The sequence below is a fragment of the Clarias gariepinus genome, unplaced genomic scaffold (genome assembly GCF_024256425.1).
Source record: "Clarias gariepinus isolate MV-2021 ecotype Netherlands unplaced genomic scaffold, CGAR_prim_01v2 scaffold_40, whole genome shotgun sequence".
Taxonomy (NCBI): Eukaryota; Metazoa; Chordata; class Actinopteri; order Siluriformes; family Clariidae; genus Clarias; species Clarias gariepinus.
In genome coordinates, this window is record NW_026521007.1 from 2,956 (window position 1) to 15,321 (window position 12,366).

At 41.9% G+C, this 12,366-nt stretch overlaps 1 pseudogene; it reads right to left on the reverse strand.

Moving 5' to 3' along the window:
- Positions 1–3,566: 3,566 nt before the first annotated feature.
- The window catches only part of LOC128517192 (deleted in malignant brain tumors 1 protein-like), a 76,668-nt pseudogene continuing 67,868 nt past the window's right edge, over positions 3,567–12,366 (reverse strand).

A 12,366-nucleotide genomic window follows, 5' to 3' on the forward strand; every position in this document is an offset into this window, starting at 1 on the left:
GACATTGCCTGATAAGGACAAATATAGTTCATAAAACATGACAATAAAGAGGAGGATGGGTACAGTTTAGTAACCATTGAAGTGGCACTTATTCAGTAAACAGACACAATTTTAGCCAATAAAACATTTTATTTAGAGCTGGTCCGTTTAAGAGTGTACTCCGCCCAACATGTACACTCAATCTGCTCATTCATTCATTTATTTATGCTGTAGTAGCAGTTAGGGGTGGGAATTTTTTACCATCTCACGATTCAATTCGATTCCGATTCTTGAAGCTACGATTTGATTCAAAAATTGATTTTCGATTCAAAATGATTTGATTTTATTCATAATGATTTCTAATCGGGTTTCTGATCATGATCTACTCTCATCTGCTTTGCTATACAGAATGACAAACGGAGACATTAAAGTGTCTTTTTCACATTTATTAAGTTAAATTCTCAGGGAAGTGCCTTTTATCAAAAACATTGTCTGGTTCTCAATTGCTACTCATTAGTAGCTAGCTATAAAATAAGTTGGAACAAAAATAAAGTGCTTCTTCATAAGAAAATCTATATTTCTCAGTCAGATTCAGTAACTTAAAGAATAACAAGTTATGAAAATAAAGTGCATCACATGCTAGTGCCACTCTGGTCGTTTCGGTTAGGGCACTGGCGACCTTTCCTTTCTTTTAGTCTGATTGTAAAGCTGTGGCACAGCTGTTTCAGTGAAAAACTTGCGGGACGGTATGGCGTACCTCGGCTCCGCTGTCTGTAACATGCAGACGAACTCCTCGTTTCTTCACCACACTGTAAGGCCTTAGGTCTTTGGCAATGAAGCAAGCGATAGACCAAGTTATTTTTTTTGCTCTCTCGGAGTTGGCAGGGAGTTTCGTGAAGCACTGCAGTGTGCGTTGGTCTGGCGGCTAACTCTGCTCCGTGTCGCTGAGCTCCGGGTGATGCCTAGTAATATGAGCACGCGCATTTGTTGTGCTGCCGAAGTACTTGGTCTTCGTTTTGCAAAGCTTGCACACTGTGTGTGTCATGTCCAGCGCAGTGCTTCAAGGCATTCGGTAAAAACCGAAATGACGCCAAACTTTAGCTTTAAGTGAAGACGGGGCTGATTGGATCTCCCTCTCATCCATATTTGCTTTCTCTTTGTTTTAGGGATTTGCCGCGCACACTTACGTGCAAAAACCGGCTGCGTGGTGGCATTAGTACAGACCAGTAGGCTAGTTACAAAAATGGAGGCGAACAACCAGCTGATTTTATTTATTTATTAAATCGATTCTTGGACATTTTAGATTGATTCTGAATCGTTGCAAATGAGAATCTAGATTTTTCTGTGAATCGATTTTTTGGCACACCCCTAGTAGCAGTTCATGGAAGAGAATCCTTCAAACTCTTGGTCAGAATAAAATGACGAGGCCTAAAACATTTCACCAGGCCTAAAAACATCTGTAGCGCAAAACAGACACCGATACAAACTGCCAACCCTTACTTCGAGGGAAAACATGTTCGTGTTTCGTCTTACATTAATATGTGTCTATCGACAACAATTAAACGAACAATTAAATGACAAAAATAAAGAAAAAAATTATTTATATTGACTAACCACACCAAGCCTTACCGCCGCCATGTTCTTCCACGCTAAAAAAAAAGGTACAGTGGAACATCGGATTACGAGTAACGCGGTTTACGAGTGTTCCGCAAGACAAGCAAAGTTTTTAAATAAAATTTAATTTGAAAAACGAGCATTTTCGTGGTTTACGAGCACCAAGTATCACGCATGCGCTTCTTGTTTTGACACCGAGCGTCACGTGATTACAACTGAGCCAATGGTTTTTGTCTCTCTTGCGCTGCAGAATCATTTCCCCTGCTGGGTCTTAGTGCTCGTCTCTTACTGGTATAATCAACATCTGTGCACGCGTGTACTGTTTACTATAACACTGTGACTACGTGTGTGAAACATATTTTATTATGTGTTCGGAAGCGCGCGTGTACAGCGCGTGTACTGTTTCTTATATCACACGTGTGTGCGCGCGAGTAAGGCAAAAGAAATTCTCAATACAGAGGTTAAAAATCTATTTTATTCCTCATCGCAGTGTGTTTGTGTGTGTGTGTGTGCGCATGCGCGAGCGTAATTAGACACTGTGCTGGCTGTGTGAGTGTGTGTGTGTGTGTGTGTGTGTGTGGGCATGAATTAACGAGCTGTTACACTGTCGCGAGCAACATAAAAAAGCAGAGAAGCTTTAATAATTTAGAGGAGAACAATAGTCTTTCCGTTAATGTGTGTGAGTGTGTTTAAACCAGAGGAAAAAGTTTTAATGTGTAAGATGAGGAGGGGTATTTGTTTTATTTTTAATTAATATTTGTATAAATTATTTTTATGTATTTATTTTTTTGGGCTGTAGAACGAATAATTTAGGTTCCTTTATTTCTTATGGAAAAATTACATTTGGGTAACGAGTGTTTTGGAATACGAGCCCACTTCCAGAACGAATAATGCACGTAATTCGAGGTTCCACTGTACTTACATATAAATAAGATTACCGCTGATTGGCCAACGCAGAAGCTCCTTTCACCAATGAGAAAGCTTTCGACCCGCCCCCTACCTTTCGATGGGCCCCTTACCTTTCGGCACACTGATTGGCCAACGCAGAAGGTCCATTCACCAATGAGAAACCTTTCAGCACGCCCCTACCTTTCGATGCGCCCCTTACCTTTCGACACGCCCCCTACCTTTCAGCACGCTGATTGGCCAACGCAAAAGCTCCATTCACCCACCAGTTTCTTTCGACATGCCCTCCACCCTTCGGCACGCCCCGACCTTTCGGCATGCCTATTGCTCCAGCCTGCAGTTATCCCTACTTGCCTCTGTTTGCCCCCACGACAAGAGTGGTGATCTCTAACGTGCTTCCGTTTATACAGGACGAGGCGATCATGAGGAAGCTGGCCTGATTCGGGAGGTTCGTCAGCCCAATGAGAGCCATCCCGCTCGGGTGTAAGAGCTTCAGCGTGAAACACGTCCTGTCCTGGGGGTTTTAACTAACCAAGAAGAAACACTAAATGTCAACTTTAAGTGTAAAGCGGGGGACAGCAGCTACACCGTCTTCGCCATCACGGAGCAGCTAAGGTGTTTTGAGTGCGGGGACATCGGACACAAGAGGTTAAGCTGTCCACACGGAGCCACACAGCCGCGGAGCTCAGGGGCCGACTCGGCCGGGAAACAGCAGCAGCAGCGCAGGAAAAGACAGCTGGAAAACACTGAGGAGTCCGAGTCTGCCACAGGCCTCAGCGACACACCCGAGCCAGCAGTCACGGAGGTCAGTCACACACACACTGCCACCACAGAGACACACACCACACCTGGCGCTGACCCGAACACTGCCACTACTGTACACAGCGCGAGTAAACATCCCGATGCGTGTACAGTAGTCAGCACTGACCACGCCCCCAACGCTGACCACGCCCCCAACGCCAGCACCGGAGAGGCACAGGAATCCCAGACCTGCACACCGACACCCAAAGACAAAACTACAATAAAACCCACGAGAAAAAGAGCCGAGACGTCCACTACAGAACACATCAACAAACGGAAAACCCGCAGCCAAACACTGAACACAACACAGGACACAGAAGAATCAGGATGCAGCACCACACACACACACACACACACACACACAACTGCAAGGAGACATAGAGGAACAAATAAACCAATTCTTACAGTTAACAGAAAAAGAAAAAAGACAAGTGGTCAATAAACTATTCCTGGGAAACAATAACCTGTTAAAAAATCTCACATCGACACATAAGAAGAACTACACATAAATAAACCAGACTATAAACCATAACAGGGTGACACAAGACTTTAAAAGACGTTGGAGTTGTTGGTGGGGTGGAAGGGCACAGGGTTTTCCATACAAATTTTTTTTTACATATGTTAATAAAGTGTGTGTATGTATGTATATGTAAGTATGTGTGTATGCATGTATAAGTGTATGTGTTTATATATGTGCTGTATGTATGTGTGTGTATATGTATATATTTGTATAAAAAACTACATACAATTGTAAAACAGTTAATTCCTTAATTTGTTATAATAAAGTGAGTTTAAAACCTCAAAACCTCTCTCTCACACACACACACACACACACACAGTCTTATGAACTCTGATTCAGGAAAACACATTTATTATCAAGTGTTTGAACATCCGTCAAATAAGATACACATCACATAAACACACACACACACACACACTGTGTAAGGCAGGGAGACGGGGGATGCACCTGCACAGGAAAGCCTGCACTCTTGCATGCACACTCTCTCACTCACTCACTCACTCTCTCTCACACACACACACACACACACACACACACACACACACAGAGGCCTTTTTTAGTCGTATGATATTTAACATTTGGAGTTTTATCAGTTCATAACAGACAGTCTTTCTGTCCAGTGGCCACATTGGCAGATATTTATCTCTCTATTTATCTCTCTATTTATCTCTTTCTTTCTTTCTTTCTTTCTTTCTTATGGGGGAACTAGATTGTGTTTTTCTGGGATTTTACATTTATACTGTAACTGGAGAGAGAGAGTGTGTGCGTGTGTGTCCGTGTGTGTGTGTGTGTGTGTGTGTGTGTGTGTGTGAGGGAGAGAGAGAGAGAGTGCGTGCGTGCATGTGTGTGTGTGTAAGAGAGACTAATACAGTATATCTGATGTGTAACTCAGCTCTTATCTCAATAGGGTGAGTTTTTTTTTCTTGGGATGTAAATGAGCTCATATAAAGATGTGACTTTTCCTGCTATATATAGATATAGATCGTCGTGTGATCCTCATATGAGGACCGTTAGGTTTAATTACTTTAAGTTTACCTGTTAGTGTAACTTTCACAAGAGAGAAACAGTGAAGAGAAAATGTAACAAACACAACAGTAAAGTCCATCAAAAGGATAAAACTGAATAACTGAATAAACATTACAGAGCATGTGAGCAGACACACACACACACACACACACACACACAGGGAATGAGGCATAGAAAGGGGGAAATGCACCTGCACAGGAAAACCTGCATGCATACATAAATGTGCAAACACACACACACACACACACACACACACACACACACACACACACACTTGCACTAAATCGGAAGCATTAATAGATGTTTATCAGCAGAATTCTGTCTCTACACCACATGTACTCTAACTGCACATTTCCTCTCACACACATTTCACTTATTTTTATTAATATTTTTGTAAATAAATGAATCAGACTGGATTTGGGGTAAAATCTTGCTTTAATCACTGAGTTTGCATTGAGGGGTGTATTTAGTATTGAGTGATTTGATCATTTGCATGCAGTGAATTTCAGCTCCAAGTTTAAATGGAATACAATAAGTGTGATGTAGAACAGTCCACATATCACTCACCTCTTTGAGTGGAGCTCGTGATTCTTCTAGTGATGTATCTGTGGTTGATCTCCTCATAGACTGCCTCAGGCTGAGTCTTACGCCTCGTCTTAGAGACAACTGGGAGTGCAGAATAATAATAATAATAATAACAATAATAATAAGTGGTGTTGTAGAGAAAATAAACTGTGTGAATGTGTGGTACCTCTCCTGAGCACTCTGTTCTGGTAAAACAGTACCACCAGATGCACTAAGACCAGGAAGAGCAGCGTTCCCAACACAAGGAGAACCAGTGGAGGGGTGGGTGGAGCTACAGTTAATGGAGGGTTTGGAGAGGCTCTTCCTGAAGTCAACAACCAAGAAGAGGATCTTAATACGAGAAAAATAGTGAACAGCAACAAATATTGCATTGTAACAAATATACATACCTGATGTGGTGGTGGTGGTTGTAGTGGTGGTGGTGGTGGTGGGTGTAGTAGTGGACACTGTGGATATGTCTGTATTTGCAGACAAAAAAAATAATGCATTAAAAATTAACTCACTAGATCAGGTTTCTGACCTGCTGAGCTTTCAAGCTAACATCAAGCTAACATCTAAGATTATAAATAAAAGTTATCAAGTCTTAACCCTATGAGAAAAGTGTAGTGAGTGGAGAGAGAAAGCTGAAAAGTTAGCGCACCCCTCTGACCTGCACAGGTGACTCCAGCATGAGAGCAGTCAGTGTGTTTCTTCAGGGAATGATGACAGTCCCACAGGTGAATCTCATCCCCTCGACAATTCACTCTGTTCAGCCAGATAGTCCCTTCACCAGGACCAAAGCTAACATTCCTATTAGCACTCAGCGCCGAGCCACAGCCCAGCTGTCTGCACACCACCTGAGCGTTACTGATGTTCCACTGATCATCACAAACGGAGCCCCACGTAGCGTTATGATACACCTCCAACCTCCCAGAGCAGCTTCCCTTTCCTCCACTCAGCCTGAGAGACCAGTGCTCTACATCACACACATCACACATGAGGAAACACACCAACGCTGAAGAACAGCTCCACTCACACACTGAACTACAACACTATGATACATCAATAAGAACTGAACATCATCTATTAAAACCAACTTATTGCTGAATTCTGGATAGAAATTGTAAAAATCCAAATAGGTAAAATGCTTGTTATATCATCCATTAACTAAAAATTAAAATGTTGGTATATCCCTGTGCTGTTAGAGAAGTAAAACACTCCAGGACTTCTTCATTAACTCCTGGGTGGAATCAGTAACTCTTTCCTTAACACCTGACTAATGTAACAGATGTAAGTGTCCTTACTTGGGCAATATTTCTGAAGAGGAAATGAAGAGCATGTCCCATGATTCTGTAGAGACGTTTTATCTTCTGCTGTAATAACATACATGAAAGTGAACTTTTCACACATTCTTATTATATAGCTGCAATATTTATGCAATTTCTACAGAGAGAGAGAATCCTCCTACCTGTGCAGGTAATATGAACCACCTCATCATTATTACATCTGTTCTGTCCCCAGGGTGAAGATGGACACTTCAGCAGATTAGAGTCATGTTTCCTACATTTCACATGATCCAGCCAGTTAGGAGCAGATTCCACTCTCGCTCTGCCTGAGTCCAAACGATCGAGTCTTCCACAGTTCAGCTCTCGACACACCATGTTTGCTGTTTCCAGCTCCATTTCATTCTGACACACATTACCCCAGGTTCCATTGTAGAACACTTCCAGATTCCCCTTACAGCCCTCAGTGAGTCGTATCTCTCTAAACTCTGGGGAGAGAAGAACAACTTAGACTTAATTAGGAAAAAATCAGTTTCATTAAATCAGATAAATATTACCATTGCAATTACGATTATGTAGAATTTAAACCTCAGTTTTGTAATACAGACATATACATATTCAACAGGTTGAATCTCAGTCATCACACTGTACCTGAGCACACGACTCCTACGTCCTCCTGGTGTCCACATTCCCCCTCTTTACACAGCTGAGACCTGCAGTTCCACAGGGACATCTCGTTCCCCTCACACTCCACCTCATTCAGCCATATGGACCCAGTTCCAGGACCAAACCAGGCTGGTATGTGGGTACTGAGGGCCACTCCACACTGCAGCTGTCTGCACACCACCTGCGCATCCTCAATATCCCACGAGTCATCACACACTGTCCCCCACGAGCCACTGTGGAAAACCTCCAGCCTTCCTGCACAGTCTCCCCCAGAACCAACCAGTCTGATCGACCTGGGATCTAAAATTTTAAATGAAGCTTCCATACATTTGACGAGTCTGTATATTTATTAAGTATGTTTTAAAAGACCATATTACTATTGTTAATAGTTGCTCATGTATCAGTGTTGTGCTGTGTACCTGAGCAGGTAACATACAGCTGTTCCCCAGAGCTGCAGTTGACAGGTTGTGCACTGCTGCAGTTCCCCAGATGAGCTTCACTCCCAGAGCAGCTGAAACCCGTTACACACATGTGTTTGTGTTCAGTGGTGGATGGAGAGGAGCGGTAGTTCAGCACAGAGCCACAGCCCAGCTGTCTGCAAAGCACAGACGCCTCAGACAGACTCCACGAGTCCAGGAGAACTCTCCTCCAGTCCTGCCTGAAATAAATCTCCACCTCCCCCTGACACTCGCTCCCTCCAGACAACCGCACTCGACCCTCATGAAACGCCATGGATGATCCTGAAGCAGTAGAACATCATTTAAATATTCTAATGAACACTGAGCTTATTCACTAACGTGGTGTAGGTGAGGTTAATATCTCACCATTACAGATGACTCCAGCATCGTGTTTATGAGAGCATGCAGCTCGACTCCATGATGAGATGTCACATTGTGATAGGTGTGTCTCATTCCCCTGACAATCAAACACATCAGCCCAGATGTGGCCACTCCCCTCCCCAAACCAGTCCACCCCCACCACAGCCACAGCACTCCCACAATCCAGCTGTGCACAGAGAACATCTGCAGCTCTCATATCCCAGCTTACAGCACAAACTGTGCCCCAGTCACTGAGGTACTGGAGCTCCACTCGACCAGAACAGGAGTCCGGTCCGTTCACCAGCCGCGCCTCTGTGTGACCTGAACAAACAGCAGAGAGCTCAGTGAAAGGGGAACATTAACAAAGACACCTTAAAGTTTAATTGACAGGTATGTGTTCTCTATTTAAACATAAGTTAAATAATGATACTTAACCAGAACATATTAATCCCACATCGTTGTCATGGGAGCAGTGTGAGTGTTTGAGTGAAGATGATGTTGGACAGAAGTAAATCTGAGATTCATTTCCTCTACACTGAAGCTCCTCTGTCCACACCTGACCCTCCCCTCGGCCAAAAGCAGCTGATCCCAGCACCTTCACAGGAATCCCACAGCCCAGCTCTCGACACACAACCTCTGCATCCTGCTGGTCAAAGTCAGCATCACACACTGTGGACCAGGAACCTCCCAGAACCACCTCCACTCTCCCAGAGCACTGATGAGGACCAGCAGAGAGTCTCGACATTCTGTGACCTGTGTTTATTTCATTGTGTAAATATTGTGCATGTTTCAGCAGAACAGAATATCAAGAAAAAAACATAATATTTGCAGTGACATCCAACTCTGATAGCTGAAATTAATTGCAGTCATGGTCGTATAATTACAGGTAAATTTTAATTATGAAACAAATATATTTAGTTTAATGTAATTTATATATATTATAAATTGGTGGTTTTAGATTTTATGCCCCTCATCTGTAAAAGTTAATTAAACTGCAAGGTTTTAAAGTTTTAGTCAAAAGGGGGGAAAGAACAGCTGTTCTTATAATATTGTAAAAAAAAAAAAAAAAGACTCTTCTAACTGTCGGGTAAAAAAAAGATTTTCTGTAACCTGATAATATAAATTTAAAGCTTTTTACCATCATAAAATGACTGAGATGTATTTTCTATTTCAAAGATTTTATGGTCAGATTTTATCACAGCAGCTTCTACATTTCTGTAGTTTAGTAAAATGGGAACATTTTCCCCCTCGTCTCACTGCAGCTGACTCGGCTAAATCTGCAGTGTTTAGGGTTTTGGTGATTCCTGGCCACAGACTTGAAGCTCCGCAGTGTGTAATGACTCTTTTTACCCTCCTGGGGCATTTTTGTGAATGAAACTTTCCCACAAACAGAGTGGACCAGGAGCCTTAGATGAGGATTTTAGGGGTGTTGATTATGTGAATGATCAAATCTCATGTACGCGCTGCTCTTCATGAACAGGTGGCACTAATCAGTCTGAAACCAGGGATTTACCACAAGTGTGTGTAGTTTAATGAATCTGATGTGAAACACTCATATAAACACCATTCACAGAGAAAAGTCAGAGAAATTTAATACAAGAACAAGAAAATGTTCCTGCATGAGGCCCCATGTGTTTTTGTCTGTTTTTCTCACTAGTTATTAGTGAAGTTCAGGAGGCAAATCAATTACAGTGGAACCTCGGATTACGAGTAACACGGTTTACGAGTGTTCCGGAAGACGAGCAAAGATTTTTAATAAATTTTGACTTAAAAAACGAGCGTTGTCGTGGTTTACGAGCTCCGAGTATCATGTATAACACATGCACTTCTTGTTTTGACACCGAGCGTCACGTCATCACAACTGAGCCAACGTTTTTTCTCTCTCTTGCGCTGTGGGTATTTATCTCCCCTGCTGGGACTTAGTGCTCGTCTCTTACTGGTATAATCAACATCTGTGCACGCGTGTACTGTTTACTATAACACTGTGACTACGTGTGTGTGAAACATATTTTATTATGTGTTCGGAAGCGCGTGTGTACAGCGTGTGTTGTACTGTTTCTTATAACACAAACAACAAAAATCTTCCTCATCGCAGTGTGTGTGTGTGTGCGCGCGTGAGCGTAATTAGACACTGTGCCGGCTGCGTGTGTGTGTGTGTGTGTGAAACCCTCATTTACAAACACACACGCGTGCACAGAAATGAAGGCAAGAGACACACACTATGCTCTCCGGAGAAACTCTGTCGCAAATCTTTTCAGAGGTAAAGTGCTGGGTCATTTGTTTGTTTGTTTTACTTTACAGCAGTGATTCTGTTAGTTTGCGCTCACACGAGTGTCATTAGCGATGTTTATTGCTTTTTAGATAAAACAGTGTAGCGGGAGAGAGACGTTGATTTATGACCCTTTGTTTACGGAAGTGTAGTCCAGTGTGGGAGATGCATTGTGGGTAATGCAGTCCGGTGTATGTGAACGCGAATGTGAGATTTAAGTTATGATATTAAGTCTGAGTTTTGTTCTTCAGTAGTTTTTTTTTGTTGGATTTAAATGCAGGATTCACCCGAAAGTTTGTACTATAACCTGACAATGCAGAAAATAAAAGAATGGGCATCGACCAGTTTGTCCATCTCATCATTACACGAGCATGGATTAACGAGCTGTTACGCTGTCGCGAGCAACATTAAAATAAAGCGGAGAAGCATTAATAATTTAGAACAGAACAACAGTCTTTCCGTTAATGTGTGTGTGAGTGTGTTTAAACGAGAGAGGAAAGTTTTAATGTGTAAGATGAGGAAAGTGAGACAGGAGGAGCTGAAAGCAAGAGTCTTCACTTACTCTAGCCTCATACACACACACGCACACTCATACACAGCGCCTGCATGCACAAAGGGAAACGCTTATCTGCCGGGATTTATTTTTAACTTTTTTAAAAGGTAACGTGCAGGTTAATTTGTTTTATTCTTACTTAATATTTTGTATTAATTATCTTTATGTATTTATTTTTTGGGGCTGTTAAACGAATAATTTAAGTTTCCATTATTTCTTATGGGGAAATTTAATTTGGTTTACGAGCGTTTTGGAATACGAGCCCACTTCCGGAATGAATTATGCTCGTAATCCGAGGTTCCACTGTATTTATATTATAAATTAGTCAAATGTCTACAAAAAAATAAAATATAAAGAAAGACAAGCTAGTTTTTGTTACATTTTGTCAGATTTGTATTTCAAATGTGGCCTAAACAATAATTTAAAAATGACTTCAGATTAATGACTTTGTGCCAATCAGTTAATTTTATAACTGTTATTAGTGAAATTCGGTGCAATTCAAGTGCAGTTTTTGGTTTTACTGGTAGTCACTTTAAATTGATCTTTAAAAAAAAATCCTTATTACATAAAAAATATTAAGTAAAAAAAGTTCTTTTTCGTATAAATAGGTTTTATTGAACGTTCTAATAAATATAAAATGTTTATTATAATCGGTTCCTCACTGTATATTTGTAAACATATTTAACAGTCACAGTTACCTGCATATGTAAATGATAACTGAGACCCAAATTAGTGAGTATTTGTCCTCCTCCACTTTACCATACAGATAAAAACCTGAACCTAGGCCTCAGTCTCTGTGCCACCCCAAAGTGAGTGCTGGGCCCAGCCTGGCCACCCCTATGAAAAAAGTCTGGCTCTGCCACTGCCTGTCATAATGAACCTCCTGCAAATGGACCCTTACTCAGGCTCAGTCAGCTCTTTGGTAGAGTCGCACCAGGCTTTACATTTAAATAAAGACAAAATGGAATTCAAATAATGTGTGAATAGAATTACACTTAAATCATGCTGATAATCTAACTCATTGTTTTTATTCCCTAAATTCAGTAGTTTACCTGAGCAGGTGACTCCAGAGTCAAAACCATGATGACAGCCATGAGGTTCCCCTCTATCATATGGCCTACAGTTCTTCAGTGTCAATCCATTACAGCCACGAACCATCCAGATTGGTCCTGATCCTGGTCCAAATTCAGCCTCACCGTACACATTTACAGGCTTACCACAGTGCAGCTCTCTACACAGCACTGCAGCAACTTTCTCATTAGAGCCCATACTACACACTGTTCCCCACTGTCCCTCAAGAAGAACCTCCACTCTCCCAGCACAGCGACTTCCACCATTCACCAACCTCACAGGGTCTGAGAGAGAGA